This window comes from Danio rerio, chromosome 6 (assembly GCF_049306965.1).
Source record: "Danio rerio strain Tuebingen ecotype United States chromosome 6, GRCz12tu, whole genome shotgun sequence".
NCBI lineage: Eukaryota > Metazoa > Chordata > Actinopteri > Cypriniformes > Danionidae > Danio > Danio rerio.
The window spans coordinates 61,937,334-61,960,000 of record NC_133181.1 but is presented as its reverse complement, the minus strand read 5'-3'; the positions used below and the strand labels follow the sequence as shown (position 1 = coordinate 61,960,000).

The following is a 22,667-nucleotide window of genomic DNA, read 5'->3' as shown; positions in this document are numbered from 1 at the left end:
GCCACTGCATTGACGAGTTCACTTTGTTGAATAAAAAGAAGATACTTTGAAGAATGTTGGAAACCGATGGTCAGTGGTTTCTAGTTTCCAACATTTTTAAAAAAAGTTATGTTTTTAACAGAAAAAATAAACTCTTGAACTACTTGGGGATGAGGAAATCATGAGTATATTTAAATTTTTAGGTGAATTATACTTTTATTGAGTGAATTAATGTCTTTTTAGCTGGACGTTTGTCAAATTAGTTTCAGGACATTTAAGTGAAGTTTATTTATAAACTAATTTCAAGAGTTCACACTTGATTTGATTTGATTTAACTATTTTCCAGCAGAAATATCTTACATAAAATATCATTAACAAATAATACATTTCAACATGGTGGAAAATGGAGCGGGACGAAGCACAAGCTTATTATTTCCCCCCCCCCATTACCACATCTATCATTCGTCCATTACTTAAACTTACTTCTTCTTTTACTGATCTCTTCTTTTTACATGAGACATATTTTATCCTTTTGCCATCTTTGACAAGTATTTTATGTTTGATTACATTTGTACCTTTACATTTTGTAACATAGACCCAAAGAAGAAAAAACATAGTGCTGCAAACAGCCATTAATTTAAATGTCATCATAACTTTCTCATTTTATCCTTTTTCAATCAATTGTATTCCTTTAATACAATAATAATAATAATAATTATATATATATATATATATATATATATATATATATATATATATATATATATATATATATATATATATATATAAATATATATATATAGACTGTTCCATAGTTTTACACCACAGACAGACATACACAAACTTTTTAAAGTTGTCCTTGTTTTCAACCTCCTAAACTTTTGTTCTTCTCTTAGATTATATCCCCCTTGTCTTTCTTCAAAAACTTTTGTATGCATTTAGCAGATGATTGTTTACACTGAAAAGCAAGATTATTTTGCTTAACCCATTGGCAGATTATTTTGCTTGATTTAAGGAAAACCTCTTTTAATTTTAACATATGATTTCTTTAAACAAGACAATATGTTTTGCTTGTCTAGAAAATGTTTCTTGATTTGAGAACTTTTAGATATTTGGACTAGAAACAAGACAAAAAATCTAAGTAAGAAAAGCATTTTTTGCAGTCATAAAATCCTCGAGCCCGGGGCTCCCTCCTGTTTGCAAGGCAAGAAGGGAGTTTAAGCTCAGGTAGATGTGGAGAACTCCCCTGCTGTAGTTAATGAACAGATAGTGATCGCTCTTAAGTGATAACTACTGACTAGGAGCATGTCTATGGTGCATGTTTTTGGAAATCGGGGGAAACCCACATGAGCACGGGGAGAACGTGTAAACTCCGCACAGAAACGTTGGCTAGCTTGGTAAGGACTAGAACCAGTGACGTTCTTGCTGTGAGGCAACAATACTAATCACTGGGCCACCGTGCCACCATCTAGGAAAGGTGGAGGAGTAGGGGGTGGAAGGGGGGATTCTTCAAAATGAAGATGGCTGTGGTATGGAGCTGAGGGTATTTATAGTGGATTAGGAGTCGTCTGATTGGACAATTATTAATTGAATATTGCAGGGTCCTGCCGCAAGCAATCATAAGCACGTGATCCTCTCGTGATCCTTTATAAATACACTTCATTTTGAGAGGATCACGTGCTTATGATTGACCACAGCTGGTCCTGCTTTAGCTATCTAAAGTTGTATCCTGTCATAACTTGTTGATTTGTGTGTGAACTGCCCCTTTAATTGTACAGCTGTGAGATTCACACAACACTGAGGCCTTTATTGTGTTTATGTTGCTGTTTGCTTGGCAGAATTAATTGAAGTGACGCACACACGCACACAAACACACACACACACACACACACACACACACACCTTTGCTTGAGATAGCACATTAAACAACCACAAACACAAACTCACACACACCTTTGCTGTTGCGAGCAATTTAAACACACACACACACACACACACACACACACACACACACACACACACACACACACACACACACATTTGTAGGAGAGAGCACTTTGAACATACATTCACAGTCACACACACAACGACAGAGAGCTCAGTGTGTGTGTGTGTGTGTGTGTGTGTGTGTGTGTGTGTGTGTGTGTGTGTGTGTGTGTGTGTGTGTGTGTGTGTGTGTGTGTGTGTGTGTTTAAAGTGCTCGCTACAGCAAAGGTGTGTGTGTGTGTGTGTGTGTGTGTGTGTGTGTGTGTGTGTGTGTGTGTGTGTGTGTGTGTGTGTGTGTTTAAAGTGCTCGCTACAGCAAAGGTGTGTGTGTGTGATGGACTGACGGCCTTGTAAACAGTGTATCTTTGCTGACTGAAGTCTGTTTGTATCTTGTGGTAGAGAAGCACCACGCTCAATTTACACACACAGACACACACACACTCACACACACACGCACACGACTACACAGTCACGCAGTGAGTAGTGCTGTGCCTTTACAGCAAGAAGGTCACAGCTTTGAGTCCCGGGTGGTCAGTTGGTGTTTCTGTGTGGAGTTTGCATGTTCTCCCCGTGTTGGTGTGGGTTTCCTCAGGGTGCTCTGGTTTCCCCCACAGTCCAAACACATGCGCTATAGGGGAATTGATCAACTAAATTGGCTGTAGTGTATGAGTGTGTGTCTGTGAATGAGTGTGTATGGGTGTTTCCCAGTAATGGGTTGCAGCTGGAAGGGCATCTGCTGCCTAAAAACATGTGCTGCAATAGTTGGTGGTTCATTCCGGTGTGGCGACTCCTGATTAATAAAGGGACTAAGCCCCACACACACACACACACACACACACACACACTGAGTTGTTCATTCGCTGTTGTCCTGTATTGTCCTCGTCATGCAGTCGTAAACACTCAGCTTCTCCTGAAATCCTCACCTCTCTCTGCTCTCCTGATTCATGGTTTGTCTCCTGCAGAGCTCTTTGTCCTCTTCATTATTTGAGCTCGACTTTAAACCACGAAACTCTTCAATAAACACTCTGCTGTAATGAAGGAAAGGCTGTTTTTAACAAGCCGCCCCGCTGTGAGGATCATCGAGTGTGAAATCAGCAGCGCACGCATGTTTATTACAGGACACTCGCTTTACTGAACATCAGCCATAAGCGTGCAGCATTTACACCTCCATGAGGATGGATAACAGCAGAGCTTCAATAAGGAGCGCTTAGGGCAGAGGCATTCAAAATTACTTACTTGGTTAGCGATGTCGCCTCACTACAAGAAGGTTGCTGGTTCGAGTATAGGCTGGGTCAGTTGGTGTTTCTGTGTGGAGTTTGCATGTTCTCCCCGTGTTGGCGTGGGTTTCCACCGGGTGCTCTGGTTTCCCCCACAGTCCAAACACATGCGCTATAGGGGAATTGATGAACTAAGTTAGCCGTAGTGTGTGTGTTTGAGAATGAGTGTATGAGTGTTTCCCAGTACTGGGTTGCAGCTGGAAGGGCATCCGCTGCATAAAACATATGCTGGAATAGTATGTGGTTTATTCCACTGTGGCGACCCCTGATAATTAAAGGGACTAAGCCAAAGGTTAATGAATGAATATAAATAGATTAATAGTTACATTTATAATTTATATTAATAATTAAAGTAAATAGTTTTCATGCACTAATATTTTGCATTCAATTTTCAGTAAAGAAACTGTTAAATTATATGTAAATAAATAAATGAACATGGCCTAAATAAACTGTTTCCTACAGTTACAGAAACTAAAGTATTTTGCCCAAAATATCATGCTATCACAAGATAATAGTTTTAATAAGGCGTGTTTAGAGTCAATAAAAATTACAAAAATTTATATAAATAGATAAATAGGCATTAATAGTTACCTTTATAATTTATATTATACATTTTTATTTTAAGTTTATTATATATTATAGTTTCCATGCTTGAGTATTTTACATTACATTTTACAGTAAAGAAAAAATAAACCAAAATAAATAAATAAATAGGGAAAATAGGGATTAACATTTATCATTTATATTCTTAGTTTTTTTATGTTAAGTTTATTATGTATTATAGATTCAATGCATGAGTATTTTACAGTAAAGAAAAAAATTATATAAACCAAAATAAATAAGTAGAGAAATGACATTTAAAATTACTATATAATTATAGAATATATTTTTATATTTAAATATAAATAGGAAATAAGTTACATTCATAATTTATATTATTATTTTTTTAAAGTTAAGTTTATTTGTAAATAGTTTCCATGCATGAATATTTTTCATATTTAATTTTACAGTAAAGAAACAAATATATATTTCCATTACTGATTATGGAACAGCATTCGCTGCGTAAAACATATGCTGGATCAGTTGGTGGTTCATTCTACTGTGGCAATCCCTGATTAATAAAGGGACTAAGCTAAAAAGAAAATGAATGAATGAATAAATGAATGATTATTTAATTATTATAATTGTATTATTATTATTTATATATATATATATATATATATATATATATATATACACACACATGTAAATAAATTAGGTGATGCAGTGGTGCAGATGGTTATGCTGTCGCCTCACAGCAAGAAGGTCACTGGTTTGTGCTTCGGCTGGATCAGTTGGCGTTTCTGTGTGGAGTTTGCATGTTCTCCCTGCATTCGTGTGGGTTTCCTCCGGGTGCTCCGGTTTCCCCCACAGTCCAAACACATGTGGTACAGGTGAATTGGGTAGGCTAAGATGTACGTAGTGTATGAGTGTGAATGAGTTTGTGTGGATGTTTCCCAGAGATGGGTGGCAGCTAGAAGGGCATCTGCTGCGTAAAGACATATGCTGTAGTTGGCGGTTCATTTCGCTGTGGCGACCCCAGATTAGTAACAAGAAAATGAATGAATGAATAAATAAACAGAGCTTAAAGAAACAGTTTCCTACAGTTACAGAAACCAAAGTATTTTGTCCAAGATAATATCATGCTATCACAATATAATAGTATTAGTGAGAGGCATGCTTAATGCTTAGAGGCATGAAAAATTACAAAAGTGTATCTGAAAATATATAATTGGAGATTAACAGTTACATTACATTTTACAGTAAAGAAAAAACAATATAGACCAAAATAAACAAATAGGGAAAAGGTATTAAAATGTACAAAAAAAATATATAATTAGGGATTCACAATTTATATAATTATAAAATACATTTTTATGTTAAGTTTATTAATAAATAGTTTTCATGCGTGATAATGTTACATAAAATTTTACTGTAAAGAACAAAAATATTATATAAACTAATATGGCTTAATAAACAGTTTTTCATGAAAAAATTATTGCAAAATTGCAAAATTATAAAAATATTTAATTGCATTTAATTGAATTTTATGGCGTAACGTTTATTCATTAATTTTTCTTCGGCTTAATCCCTTTCGCCACAGCGGAATGAACCACCAACTAATCCAGCATATGTTTTAAACAGCGGATGCCCTTTCAGCTGCAACCTAGTACTGCAAAACACCCATACACACTCATTCACACACACACACACACACACACACTCATAAACTACGGCCAATTTAGTTGATTAATTCCCCTATAGCGCATGTGTTTGGACTGTGGTGGAAACTGAAGCACCAGGAGGAAACCCATGCCAACACGGGGAGAACATGCAAACTCCACACAGAAATGCCAACTGACCAGCCGGGACTCAAACCAGCGACCTTCTTGCTGTGAGGCGACAGTGCTGACCACTGAGCCACCATGTCGCTGTGTCTTATCTTTCTATTCCTAATGATGTTCAGTGAACAAACTCTTATTGTAATGCATATCACAGATTAATAATCAGTTTTGTTTACTTGCTCCATGAATACATCGTCTATATTGACTGAGGAACACACACACACACACACACACACACACACACACACACACACACACACACATATTGATTTTCATAAGCAGAGGTGCTCATTTATGCTGAGCGCTGTGTGTGTGTGTGTGTGTGTGTGTGTGTGTGTGTGTGTGTGTGTGTGTGTGTGTGTGTGTGTGTGTGTGTGTGTGTATGTCCAGATATCAGATATCTCTATGAGGAGTGAAATGCTTAGCAGACACATTTCTCAGACACGGTTGATTATTCGAGCAGAAAGTGTGTGTGTTTGCGTATATGTGTGTGTGTGTTGTAATCTCTGCTGCAGTTTTGATCAGGAGTGTGTCATTATTGATGTGATTATAGAGATGTTCAGGTTTGATTTGATGAGTCCAGGATCTGACAGGAGGAAGTCGACTCGTGAGAAAGGAAACATCACACACACATGTACTTACACACACACACATGCAATAACACAAACATACAGGTACTCACTCACACACACAAGCACACACAGGTACTCACACTCTTCCTCATGCACACACACTTAGACATGCATGTACATACACTCACGAACACACACTCTCAAACTTTCGTTTTCACACACACACACACACACGCAAATGCACGAACACATATACACACACACAAATATACTTTCACATATGCACAAGTACTCGCACACACTTACTCAAGCAGACACACACGTTCTCACACACACTTATGCACACTTAAATACACACACTTAGACATACAGGTACGCACACACGCGTGCGCACACACACACAAACACTCTCAAACATACTCTCTCTTTCTCTCTCTCACACACACACGCACACACACAAATATACTCTCACACATGCAGTAAGTAATCACACACATTAACTCTTGCACACACACGCATACACATACACCTACTGTTTATGCACACATACTCTCACACACACATTCTCACAAACACACTCATGTACACTTACACACATACATGTGCACATACTGACACACACACACACTCAAACATACACTCTCACACACGCGCTAACACACACATAAATACAAATGTACTCTCTCTCTCTCTCTCACACACACACATACACACACACACACACACACACACACACATACATTTGTAAGTACTCTCACACACATTTACTAATACACACACACACACACACCTATATATACACATACTCTCACACACACTCAAACACACAGGCATTTACACACTCAAACATACGCTCGCTCTCTCACGCACACACACATATACACACACATGTACACACACTTTCGCATGCACCTTCAAATGCGCACACACTCTCTCAGTCTCTTTCTCTCTCACACACACAAGTATACTTACACACATTTACTCATGCATACTCAAATGCACAAATGTACTCTCACACACACTTATTCAAACACACACCAACATGCACACGCTCAAACTTACCCTCACACAGACACACACACAAAGGCACAAGTACTCTCACACAAATTTGCTCATGCACACTCACACACACACACACACACCCACACACACACACGTACTATATGCGTACATGTACTCTCACACATTTATTTAAACACACACACACTCAAACTGACACTCACAAACACACACCCTCAAAGTCACACACACAAACACACACTCACGCACATACAGACACACACACACTCACGCACACACACACACACACACAAAGACACACAAACACATACTCACGCATATACACACACAAAGACACACACTTTAAACCATACACACACTCTCTTCTTTCTCTGTCACACACACACACACACACGTTTGGATGTGATTGGAGGATAAAGAGAGACTCTGAGCTGCGTTCGGGTCCCACTGACGCCACACACACACTCCCTCCCCCCCAAAACCACATCACACACACATCAAACACACACAGCCTACGAGCCTTCTGCTTCAACTTACAGTAACACACACACACACACACACGCACGCACACACACACACACACACACACACACACACACACACACACACACACACACACACACACATCAAAGATTCTCTTAAACAGCCGTTTGCCTTCTTAAACTTCCCATTTTTCCAGCCGCTCCATTTTATTTTATTTAGTTCTTTCCTCCACTTTTCTCTCTCTCTCTTTTTTGGCAAGAGGATCAGCAATCACACACACACACACACACACACTGTTCCTTTAGTGTTTTTGCCGTTTCTGCACTTTCGCTGACTTTAATTAGTGTGTTTTTAAGACGTTACTTTAGATTCTCATTAACACACACACACATTAAACTGACTCAAACCAATGGTGACTGTGATGAAAACACACACACACACGCACACACGTACACACACACACACAGTATTATTATTAAGACCGTGGATATACTTCTGTAGATAGAATGTATAATGAAGATATAAACAGACGTCTGTGGTTCAATAATTATACATTCATTCATACTTTATATTATTTGAAAAAATTGTAATAAATGATTTGAGTTTAACAACTATGATCACTTCTGCTGCTGAGAAATTTAATTTAATTTAATTTTATTTTATGTAATTTTATTATTTTTCTTTGTATTTGCATTTTATTTAGTATTTATTTATTTTATTTATTTTACATTATTTATTTATTTATTATTTTAACTAATTTTAGATTATTTTTATTGTTTTATTGTATTATATATTTATTATAATTCTTTTCTTTTTAAATTAAATTTAACATTATTTATTTTTTCGTTTTTATATATATATATATACTTTTTTGTATTTTATTGTTTATTTATTTAACATGTATTATTTATTTATTTATTTTTAATTTAGTCTAATTTTAGTTTTTTTTTACATTTTTAATTGTTTTATTGTTTTATTTTATTTTATATTTATTATAAAAAATTATTTTAGCATTATTTATTTTATTCATTTTTATATTTTTATTTGTTTTAGCTTATTTTATTGTTTATTTATTTTTATGTATTTTATTGTTTATTTATTTATTTTAAATATACTCTATTTAATTTTTAATTTTGTTTTAATTTAATAAAATTTTATATGATATATGATATAATAATGATCTATATATATATATATATATATATATATATATATATATATATATATATATATATATATATATATATATATATATATATAAAATAATAATTAATAAAACAATTGTAATTATTAAATAATCATTCATTCATTTTCTTTTTGGCTTAGTCCCTTTATTAATCAGAGATTGCCACAGTGGAATGAACCACCAACTTATCCAGCATATGTTTTACGCAGCGGATGCCATTCCATAATAAGTAATGGGAAACACCTCTACACTCTCATTCACACAAACACACACACTCATACGCTACGGACAGTTTAGCTTACCCAATTCACCTATAGCGCATGTGTTTGGACTGTGGGGGAAACCGGAGCACCTGGAGGAAACCCACGCCAACACAGGGAGAACATGCAAACCCCACACAGAAATGTCAACTGGCCTACCCAGGGCTCAAACCAGCGACCTTCTTGCTGTGAGACGATTGTACCCACTGCGCCACCATGACGCCATTAAATAATATATAAAATAATACTTTTTTTAAAATAAATAATACATTGAAATAAATAAATAAATTATAAAAATAAATAAATAAACAATAAAATAAAATAATAATAAAAACGAATAATGAACAATATTATAAAATGACATATATTTATTTATATGAAAATATATATTTTTAAATTAATAATATTTATTATTCGTTTTTTTTGTTATTTTATTTTATTGTTTATTTATTTAATTTTTAATGTATTATTTATTTAATTTTTAATTAATGTTTGATTTTATCCAATTTCTTATTATCTTTTTCATTTATTAAATTGTATTTTATTTTTATTTTAAATGGATTATTTATAATTTTTTATTTATTTTTTAATTTAATCTAAATGATTAATCAACTTTTTTCTTGTTTTTTTATTTTATTTTATTACATATTTATAATAATTATTATTTAGAAAATTTATTTATTAATATTTATTTTATAAGTTTTTTATTTTATTTTATTATATATTCATAATAATTATTATTTAGAAATTTAATTTAATAATATTTATTTTTATAATTTTTTATTTTATTTGTTTTATTTTTATTTATTTATTTTTTATTTTATTTTATTATTATTATAATTTTTTTATAACAGTGTATGTCCAGTAGGCGGCGCTGTGTGCTGTGTAATGCAGAAACCTTCGTTCAGAGTTCTGCAGTTCTTCACAGCTCTCTCATTAAACATGCATTCAAAGACACAAGCAAGCTGCGAGACTGCAGACGCTTTATTGACTTGAGGGTAGAAATGCCTTTCCAGTTCATAAAAGCCTCTCGCCACAGATAGCGGCATATTTGTGAAACCCCAGCACTAATTTCTCAGCGAACAGACTCTGAGATTATTGCGCTTTATTCGTCATTACGGCTGCAGAACGGGCCTGAGAATGTTTTAATATTCACCCACCGCCATTGTGCGGTCTGCAGCAATGCACAAAATAAAGAGCCACATCAGAACGCCTGGAAGAGCTCGCAAACATCCACTGGAGGACCAATAAAGAGCAGCAAAACAAATTTGGGGGGGAAGAAAGGTATTTATAGTGCGGCGAGAGAGATGAGAGACAAGACACTCATCATTCTGTGTGTGTGTGTGTGTGTGTGTGTGTTTGCCATAGACTCGCTGTGACATTCCTACACTGCAGCACTAACCAGACACACACACATGCAACACAGATGCAAGGACAAACACACTCATGCTCATGTAACACACACACATATGCTACACAAACACATATGCTACAAACAGACAAACACGCACAATGGATAGAAACACATGCAACACACACACACACACACACACACACACAACAGATAAACACACACATGCAACACAGATGCAAGTACAAACACACTCATGTGAACATGAAACACAGACTTATACACATGCAACACAAACAGACAAACACTCAGAATATACACAAACATATGCAGCACACACACACACACACTCACGCATACAGACCAAAGAAAAACATACACACATATGCACACTGACACATACACACAAAGAGACACAAACATGTACACACACACGTATGCTGACAAACACACACGTACACAGACAAACACATGCATAAATACATATATGTTCACAGACACACACATGTACACACACCTACACAGACAGGCACACAGACATACACAAACATGTACACACACGCTTACATAGACACATGTAAACATACACATATGCACACACACAAACACATGCACACATACTGTATACACACAGACACATACACATATACACACACACACACACACACACACACACACACACACACACACACTTACTCAGACACACATGTAAACATACATACACACACAAACACATATGCACATACTGTATGCACACACACACACACTTACACAGACACTCATGTAAACATACATGCGCACACACACACACACACTTACATATATGCACACAGACGCACACACACTACATATATGCACACAGACACACACGCACACACATATGTACACAGACTCACATGTACATGGGCATATACGCACACACACATATGCACAAACACATACACACATACTGTATGCACTGTACACAGACATACACACACACACTTACACAGGCACACATGTAAACATACACATATGCACAGACACATACACACACACATATATACACAGACAAACATACACAGACACACATGTACATGGGCATACATGAACACACACACACACACACACACAGATATGCACACACACAAACACCTGCACACATACTGTATACACACAGACACATACACATACACACACACACACACACACACACACACACACACACACACACACACACTTACTCAGACACACATATGAAACATACATACACACACTAACACATATGCACATACTGTATGCACACACACACTTACACAGACACTCATGTAAACATACATGCGCACACACACACACACACACTTACATATATGCACACAGACACACACACACTACATATATGCACACAGACACACACGCACACACATATGTACACAGACTCACATGTACATGGGCATATACGCACACACACATATGCACAAACACATACACACATACTGTATGCACTGTACACAGACATACACACACACACTTACACAGGCACACATGTAAACATACACATATGCACAGACACATACGCACACACATATATACACAGACAAACATACACAGACACACATGTACATGGGCATACATGCACACACACACACACACACACACACACAGATATGCACACACACAAACACCTGCACACATACTGTATACACACAGACACATACACACACACACACACACACACACACACACAAACACACACACACATACAGACCAAAGAAAAACATGCACACTGACACATACACACAAAGAGACACAAACATGTACACACACACACGTATGCTGACAAACACACACACGTACACAGACAAACACATGCATAAATACATATATGTTCACAGACACACACATGTACAAAGACCACACACACACACCTACACAGACAGGCACACAGACATACACAAGCATGTACACACACGCTTACATAGACAAATGTAAACATACACACACACACACACACACATATGCACACACACAAACACATGCACACATACTGTATACACACAGACACATACACATACACACACACACTTACTCAGACACACATGTAAACATACATACACACACAAACACATATGCACATACTGTATGCACACACACACACACTTACACAGACACTCATGTAAACATACATGCGCACACACACACACACACTTACATATATGCACACAGACGCACACACACTACATATATGCACACAGACACACACGCACACACATATGTACACAGACTCACATGTACATGGGCATATACGCACACACACATATGCACAAACACATACACACATACATACACAGACATACATACACAGACATACACACACACACTTACACAGGCACACATGTAAACATACACATATGCACAGACACATACGCACACACATATATACACAGACAAACATACACAGACACACATGTACATGGGCATGCATGCACACACACACACACACACACACACAGATATGCACACACACAAACACCTGCACACATACTGTATACACACAGACACATACACATACACACACACACACACACACACACACACTTACTCAGACATACATGTAAACATACATACACACACAAACACATACGCACATACTGTATGCACAGACACACACACACACACTTACACAGACACTCATGTAAACATACATGCGCACACACACACACACACACTTACATATATGCACACAGACGCACACACACTACATATATGCACACAGACACACACGCACACACATATATACACAGACTCACATGTACATGGGCATATACGCACACACACATATGCACAAACACATACACACATACTGTATGCACTGCACACAGACATGCACACACACACTTACACAGGCACACATGTAAACATACACATATGCACAGACACATACGCACACACATATATACACAGACAAACATACACAGACACACATGTACATGGGCATGCATGCACACACACACACACACACACACAGATATGCACACACACAAACACCTGCACACATACTGTATACACACAGACACATACACATACACACACACACACACACACACACACACACTTACTCAGACACACATGTAAACATACATACACACACAAACACATATGCACATACTGTATGCACACACACACACACTTACACAGACACTCATGTAAACATACATGCGCACACACACACACACACTTACATATATGCACACAGACGCACACACACTACATATATGCACACAGACACACACGCACACACATATATACACAGACTCACATGTACATGGGCATATACGCACACACACATATGCACAAACACATACACACATACTGTATGCACTGCACACAGACATGCACACACACACTTACACAGGCACACATGTAAACATACACATATGCACAGACACATACGCACACACATATATACACAGACACACATGTACATGGGCATACATGCACACACACACACACACACAGAAGGCACGCTGAGTGAGCATCTGCTGCCTGATCACAGCTCCATTAGTGGATTCTCTCTGTGTTTGAACTGTAGAGTATGGACAGCAGCTCCAGCTTAATGAACAGATCCTCCTGCTTCTCAGATCGCTCAGAGGTCAAAGATGTGCATCTCAACACAACATTCTGATCATCTGATGAGCTGTAATCTACACACACACACACACACTCTATCATGCATCTGATAGCTGATAAACACGTGTGTGTGAGAGTGTGTGTTATGATGCTCTACACTTCACAGCAGTAAACCAGAGATAAACACAGATGCATGACTCTGCAGCGAGCGCGATCAGTGTTTCATCATTAATGAGTGTGTTGTGTTCCAGCAGGAGTGATGGTATGATGATGGTATGATCCGCACGCTGCTCCTTAGATGATGAGAGCTAATCAAATCACAAACATGAAACATCTGTGTGAGGTCACGCGTCTTCTCTCTGTTTTTACCTCAGCGTGTACGTTCGGCTCATCTGCAGAAAGCAGAAGTGCACTGTTAAAAATTGTCCCGTTAAAAAACAGTAAGTTACTGGCAGCACAGTTGCCAGCAAGTTACTGTTAAATTAACAGCATCTAGCTGTAGTTGAAATTTACAGGTTGTTACTGTTTTTAAAAAATACAGCATAAAGCTGTTATTTACTACATTAACAGTAATTTACTGTCAAAAGTAACGGTTAATTAATGTTTATTTGAATTTTTAACTGAAAACTACAAATATGTTATCCTGAGAAATTAACTGCTAAGAAAACAGGTGTATATATACATTTTTTTATTTGTTAAAATAAACACAGTTTAATACAATGCACACATATAGCCTTATTGGAAACATTAAAAATGCTGTGTAACTTAAACTTTTATTACATCTTATTATTCTTTTATATTTCAAAATTTGTGGCTATGGAAAACCAAGTGGAATTACTACAACAATTACTACTTTGAAAACTTCTGAGTGAATTACAGAATTAGTCATTAAGAAATAAAAAAGAATGAAAGTAACAGTTTAGGTATTCAAGAACAAACACCTGAAAAAATTACGCGACTAACACAATAAAATGAGTGCCATTAGTGAAGAGGATGTGTAAGGTGTGTGTGTGTGTGTGTGGTGTCACTTAAATGACATCACATTCAAAGTCCATTAGCCTCTTTAAGTAAACTGGCAACCTTAGTGTTGACTAAATTCTTTTTGTGGGTGACCTTCCCCATTCCCTTCGATAGGATGTGTCCATTCTTGGAGCATTTTTCAGGGTTTATCCATAAAGCTCCTGAAAAAATGCTTACATTCAGAATTAGTGTGGGTAAAAGTTTATATAATAATAATGTGAAGAGAAATAAATATATGAATTTAAGCGTCTAACCTCTGAATTAATTCCAATGTCCATGCAGCCTCAGCTTGGTTCTCCAAGTTAAAAACACAGCAGCTATACCAGAGAGAAAACTTGGCTGGATGCTCTCTCAGATTTTTTGCCCCTCAAAACTGATCATCCATTTATGAATGTAGCTTCCTGTTTTTTTTCTTAAAACATTCAAAAGAAAAATACAATGTCATCAGTCACATGAAATCATATATTCTACTGCCTAGTTGAAAATATATGTGAGGGAAGCTGACATAATTTTACTTAGTCTCAAAGCCCTGTTCTTTAAACACAATAAATGCATTTGAAAATATTGATTGTGGACTCGCCTGGACAGCCACTGAAATCAACATGTATATACTGTGTAATGTGAAATTGTCACTGCAATGTTTGTGATTTATTTAACTTAATATTTATGATCAACATAGCTGAAGTGTTAAACAACTAAAATTGAGTAATTTATTAAATTTATGTTTTTTTAAAGGTGAATGAAAGCTTGGGTAAAATATGGCAGAACATAATTTATGTATTTGTGTATTTTGTTTTGTTCAAAAGAATTTACCATGTTTGCTATAATACAGAGAAAACACCCTTAGTTGCTTAAATTATAAAATACAGTTCTAAACATACCAAAAAGTATCAGTCAAGGAATTGCAGGTAGTTCAAGGGTCTTTTCTACATCAGGTACAGTAGAAGATGCCTAAGAGAAGAATTACAATGATGAGGAAAGAGACAAAATTAACAACCATAATGTATGCATAACATTTTTAATTGTATTTTTAGTTATTAGGACAATAATACCATATAGACCATAATAATAACTTTACCATGTTTCATTAAACTCACCGTGTAATCAGTAATCAGTATCTGTATCAGAAATCCAGCTCCACTCTTTGATGCAGTTAGCATGTTCACAGGTTCAGCGCTGAAATGGACATATATGTCCATTGATTAGTGGTGATTAGCCAATTGTACTTGACAAAGTAGCTTTACAATACAAACCAACAGTAAAATTTGCAAACAAAGCGTTAGGGAAATAAATGTTTTATCAAAGCCTACATTGAAGCCCTATTAGGTACCTATTAAAAGCTAAAGCTAAAATTAGCTATGAGATGACAATCTTTTCATCATGCTAAATAAATCAATACTACTTTGTTGCTACATATGTTTAAAAACTGACTTTGTAGATAAGCTTATAACCTATATAATTTTAATTATCATATTCTGACTTACCGTGTAATCAGGAAATATCTGTGTCAGAAATCCAATTTCACTCAATGCAGATGCAGTTTGCACATTGACAGATTTAGCACTAAAATATATGTAAAAAAGTTACAAAATCAGCATCCAGTTAGCCTATGTGCAATCACAAATGTGTATTTTGTGTAAAATGAGCAAAATAAAGGTGCACTCACCGAGTAAGTCATAGTAAAAAGAAGCATGAAAATCCACATGTGATGGCTGACGTCTTCTGTTCAAAAAATACTGTTGATTGCTGTTTTTTTACATTAGTGTGATAAAAACTGTAAAATAATGTAAAATTTTGTATATGTCATTTCAAAAACCGTAAAAAAACAGCAACATACTGTTTTTGACATTAACAGGATTATACTGTTAAAATTTTGCCGTAAATTAACAGCAATTTTTAAGAGTGTGGATCCTGTTTCATGTCGGCTCTGATGACACACTCTTGACTTTACGCCACTGAAACGAAGCACAGAGAATGTAAAAAGCTAAATTAACTCGGCGTCATCGTCTGCCGTGTACTTTTGATTTGCCGTCTGATGTTGAGCGGAGGTAACAGATGTGTTTTGCTGTATTGTGGCATCTATTTCAGCAAAAAAAGTTTGCAAAAAAAGTGTGTGTGTGTGTGTGTGTGTGTTCCCATAATATCCCAGAACAAGCCCTGATAAAAAAAAAAGACTACGCTGAAGGAAAATGAATTATTATATGCGCGTGTGTTTATGAGTTTATTATTGTTTTATTTTTGTATTGTTTTATTATTTATTTTATTATATTTTTATTCATTTTTAAATTTGATTTAATATTATTTTGTTTGTTTTTATATTTTTATTTATACTATTTTATTTTATTGTCTATTTATTTTTTAAATATTCTATTGTTTATTTATTTATTATCGATTAATTTAACTTTTTATAATTATTTTATTGTTTTATTTTATCATATATTCATTATTTATTTGTCTTTTTGATTTATTTTAATTGAATATTATTTTTTATTAATTTTTATATGTATATATTTTTATTTTATTTATTATTTTTTTATTTGTTCATATTTTTAATTTTGCTTATTTATTTATTTATTTTAAATAAATTATTTATTTAGTTTTATTTGTTTTAGCTTAATCAAGTTTTATATTAGCCATTTATTTTATTTTTTATTATTGATTTGTTTTATTTTAATATTTATTTATTATTAATATCATTTCTTTTTAATTTAATTTAATATTTTTTGTTCGATTTGTTTTTCTTTTTTATCCTCATTATTTTACTGTTTATTTTATTGTTTATTTTTATTGTTTATTTTATTTTATTGTTTGTTTATTTATTTTAAATATATTATTTATTAAATTTTTTATTTGTTTAATTAGTTTTTAATGTAATTTAATTATATATTAGCTTTTTATTTTTTCTCTCTCTCTTTAATATAAATATAGCGAGAAATAAATATTGAATTGTCATGTTTTTTCCTGGAAATAATATTTCTAAGCATTGGTCTTTTGTGAGTTTTTCACAGAGTGTCAAAATCTTGATGCTTCTGTGGGTCTCGTCTATCACATCTAAACTTTAATTTGTATTCTCTATTGGATTGTGGTCAGGTGATTGGCTGGGCCATTCTACAGCTTGATTTTCTTTCTCTAAAAGCATCTGAGAGTCTCCTCGGCTGTGTTTTGGATCATTGTCTTGCTGAAATGTCCACCCTGGTTTCATCTTCATCCTCCTGCTAATGCAGATGTTGGACTGAAGCAGCTGATGTTCATTTACACTGAGGAAGGGCAGAGGCTTGCTGAAAAACTACTGAGAGATTTCAGCTGCTGAACACTGCCGAACTACACCTTCCTTTTTTTATGTGTTCAACACTTGTTTCCTGTGCCAGTTCATTTTATTACACAGAACTGTAAACTAACTAGTAAACTAATTAGTTCTGTTTTCTTTGCATATATGGATTCCTCTAGTTGTTTCCAACATCTGGTAATAATTTCAAGTCAACAGCACCTTTAGAAATGTTTTCAGAGAAAAATGGTGACATGTTCAAAACTTATTTCCCCTGCTGTATGCAGTATATATATATATATATATTAGCGGTGGGATGGTTTACAAAACTGTCAGTTCAGTTTGTATCACGGTTTTGTGTTCTTGGTTTTCGATTTCATTCAGTTTTCATTGTAAAAGAAAAAATCCCTTATTGTAACCCCTAGAAATACTGTACATCAGTGTAAAATAAAGAGCGCTATTATTATTTTTTTCTATTTTTATTTGCATTATTTTATTGTTTATTTTATAGTGTATTTATTTTGTAATTTATTTTATTGTACTTTATTTAATTGTTTGATTATTTATTAAATTTTTGATTTATTTTAATTGAATATAATTATATATTTTCTATTTTTTTATTGTTATATTTGTTAATATTTTTTCAGTGTGTGTGAGTATGTGAAGAAAAAATCTCTCATCGTAACACTTAAAAATCCTGTACATCAGTGTAAAATACAGAGCGTTATTTATTTTATTTGTTTTTATATTTTTATTCGTATTATTTTATTGTTTATTTTATTGTTTATGTATTTTTTTGCTTTTTATTGTACTTTAATTTATTTAATTAAAAAAAAATATTTAATCTAATTACATATTTTCCATTTATTAAATTTTTTATTTTATATTATTGTTTTTTATTGTATAATTTTATTTAATTATTTATTTATTATTATTTTTTTCTGTGTGTGTGTATGTGAAGAAAATTCTCTTATCGTAACACTTAGAAATCCCGTCCATCAGTGTAAAATACAGAGTGTTATTAGCTACCATTCAGTTATTCTGAAAGCCGTGTGATCAAAAAACTAAAAGAAGAGGCAGCTTGATCTTATTACAGATTTTGCCTGTTGCTTAATTTCTGCTAAACTTTGTGTCACGAGATGAAACACAAACACAACACAGGGAAGAAAAGACATTCACGTCCATGTCAGAGTGAAACTGCCATTCACACCTCACAATCCTGCATCAAAATGTCTGTGTGATGACAGAACTATACACACTTGCATCATATGAATACACTGTCAGATCACACTACTGGTGTACTTTATAGAAAACACTGCAGTCTTTCCTCCTCACTGTATTTTTAATTCATCCCACTGTGAAGCTCAATCCAACACTTTTTTCATACAAAAGATTTTCACAACTAACTAAAATTAAAGTACTGGATGGGTAAAAATAATAAACACACACACAAACACACACACACACACACAAAATGCACTACTGTACAGAAACACAAGCCAAGTATTTTCCGCTGTGTGTGTCAATCACCCAATGTATTTTTTTTCTGAATAGATATGCTGTCTTAATATGTTGTTGGGTGGCATGGTGGCTCAGTGGTTAGCATCGTGGCCTCACAGCAAGAAGGTCACTGGTTAGAGGATCATGTAGAGTTTGCATGTTCTCCCTGTGTTGGCGTGGGTTTCCTCAGAGTGCTCCTGTTTCCCCCACAGTCCAAACACATGCTCTATAGGGGAATTGGTGAACTAATTGGCTGTAGTGTGTGTGTGTGTGTGTGTGTGTGTGTGTGTGTGTGTGTGTGTGTGTGTGTGTATGTATGTGAATGACTGTGTATGGGTGTTTACTGGGATGTGGCTGGAAGGGCATCCGCTTTGTGAAACATATGCTGGATTATTTATTGGTTCATTCTGCTGTGGGGACCCCTGATAAATAGGGGACTAAGCTGAAGGAAAATGAATGAATGAATGAATGAATCTTTTTCCAGTCCTGGGTTGCAGCTGGAAGGACATTCGCGCTGGATAAGTTGGCAGTTCATTCCGCTGTGGCGACCCCTTATGAATAAAGTGACTAAGCCTAATTTTTTTTGTTATTTTGGTCTAAACATTTGCCTAAAGTGTTCAAGCATTAGGCAAAAACCGTAATAGTTGTATTGTTTTTATTAAAGACATGCAGTTGAAGTCAGAATTATTCACCCGCCTGTGAATTTCTTTTCCCTGTATTTCCCAAATGATGTTGAACAGATTCAGGAATTTTTCACAGTATTTTCTATAATGTTTTTTCTTCTGCAGACAGTCTTATTTGTTTTATTTCGGCTAGAATGAAAGCAGTTTTTAATTGTTTTAAAGCCATTTTAAGGTCAATGTTATTAGCTCCCTCTAGCAATATTTGTTTTGCATTGTCTCCAGAAACTATTTCAAAGCATAATAAACTATTATGCTTTGAAAATGTGAAGAAATATTGCTTAATTGGGCTAATAATATTGACCCTAAAATGTTTTATTTTTATTAATTAGATTATAAGTAATTGGTGAGTGGAAGAAACCAAGTCGCGGGGGGAATATTTTCTACAGAAATAATTTATGATTTCTTATGTGGCCTGGCACCAATTGTTCCATGGACCGGTACCGGTCCGCGGCCCGGTGGTTGGGGACCACTGTACTAAAGTAAGTGGAGGTAGGAGAAAAAACAATCCTTCACAGGGCTCGAAATTAACCGTTTTGCTTGGTAGCACCGGTGCTCCTAACTTTAAAAATGTAGGCGCATCAGTCAAAATTTAGTCGCACCCACCAATTATAAGCACCGTTACTACAAGTTTTATACAAACATATTTATTGCACTTGAAATTAACAGTAATCAAACTAACAAGCAAAAAAATATATGCAAGCGTGAGGAAAATATGTCTCAATGAAATCCCGTTCTCACAAGAAAATAGATTTTTATAACATGGCTGAGTGGCCAAAAGATAAACGGAGCGCTCACCGGCCCTGCACACACTGCTGAACTGAATCTGTTAATGATATAACTGTGCTGTTCTCACGCTATTAACATGACGTATGCATATAATAAGGTACAGTATATGTCAAAAGCATCAGTGCAATATCAGACAGCACGCAATACCGATCTTTTCATGAGTAGCGATGTTAGTTTACTCAGTGTAAGTCCGTTTGCGATGGTGTACGTGGTGTTTAATTTGACATATATCTGCCACTTGCACGGCGGACAGCATCTGGCGATTATATGAAGGATTAAACAGAAGCTCTCGTGCTAGATGTGGCAAACAGTTACCTGAAAACTCCATCCCACAGACTTTTCATAGCGGACTTGAAGCCAACAAAAGTCTTTTACCCACTCTTGGAAAAGTGTAGATGGTGGATTAACATTCAGCACATGATCACTAGTAAGATGTGTCATTATTTGTAACTTTAGATGGTTTCTAAAACTAAATCTGTCAGTGTTATCTTCATTCTCATCTTCAGCGCTTTAGTTTTTCGTGGTAGTAGCTCTCTCTGTCATCCCAAGCCAGAATGCATTGACTGAGTGATTGACAGCTGATATTTCAGTGCTAGAGCAGTGGTGGACCAATGAGAAGAGCGCAAAGGCGGGGCAAGCATTACGGACTTGGCTTTGTTTACTGCAGCAAGTTGACATGACAACTGTTTTAAACCAGTCCTGAGTGCTGCGTTTCAAGTGCAGAGATGCATTCTGCGTGAATGTCTCCCGAATCAGTGCATGTGCTGAACATTTTGCAGTAAAAACTGGTCGCACACAACAATTTTAATGCACTCGCACACATGCTCCCAAATATATTTTGAGGTCGCATAGATAAAATTTCGGGCGCATATGTGACCAAAATGGTTGCAGTTTCGAGCCCTGCTCCAGTAGAGTACAGATACTGCCTTTTAGTACTGAAGTACAACAGTGAAGTACTTCTCCTTCGTCACTACACATCTCTGCTAATATAACAGAGGCCAGCTAGTGTGTGCTGTGCAGGTAAACCTCACTCCCCTGACCTCTACAGGCGCTCTAGCGACTGACGCTAGAGGCCATAGTCTTTAGCCTCCTTGGTAGAGCACCCGACTCCCATGCGGAAGGTCGCCGGTTCGATACCAGCTCGGAGCGGGTTGTGTAGTGTAGTACCGGCGGTGTTACATTGGTGCCGTGACCTGGATGGGAGTGAGGTTTAGGGGGGTGAGTGTAACAGAGGTCAGCTAGTGTGTGCTGTGCAGGTAAACCTCACTCTTCTGACCTCTAAAGCTGCTCTAGCGACAGATGCTAG

At 35.6% G+C, this 22,667-nt stretch overlaps 1 protein-coding gene and 1 long non-coding RNA gene across 2 annotated transcripts in view; one reads left to right on the top strand and one right to left on the bottom strand.

The window, feature by feature from the left end:
- LOC141386403 (uncharacterized) overlaps positions 1 to 22,667 on the top strand; it is a 94,083-nt gene that overhangs the window by 15,426 nt on the left and 55,990 nt on the right. The gene's annotated exons all lie outside the window — the stretch shown is intronic.
- On the bottom strand, positions 14,518 to 16,694 carry LOC141386397 (uncharacterized). The gene is made up of 4 exons (XR_012408342.1): positions 16,225 to 16,694; positions 16,009 to 16,078; positions 15,382 to 15,539; positions 14,518 to 15,288 (listed from the first exon to the last, which is right to left on the bottom strand). It is a non-coding gene; the product is annotated as an uncharacterized lncRNA (long non-coding RNA).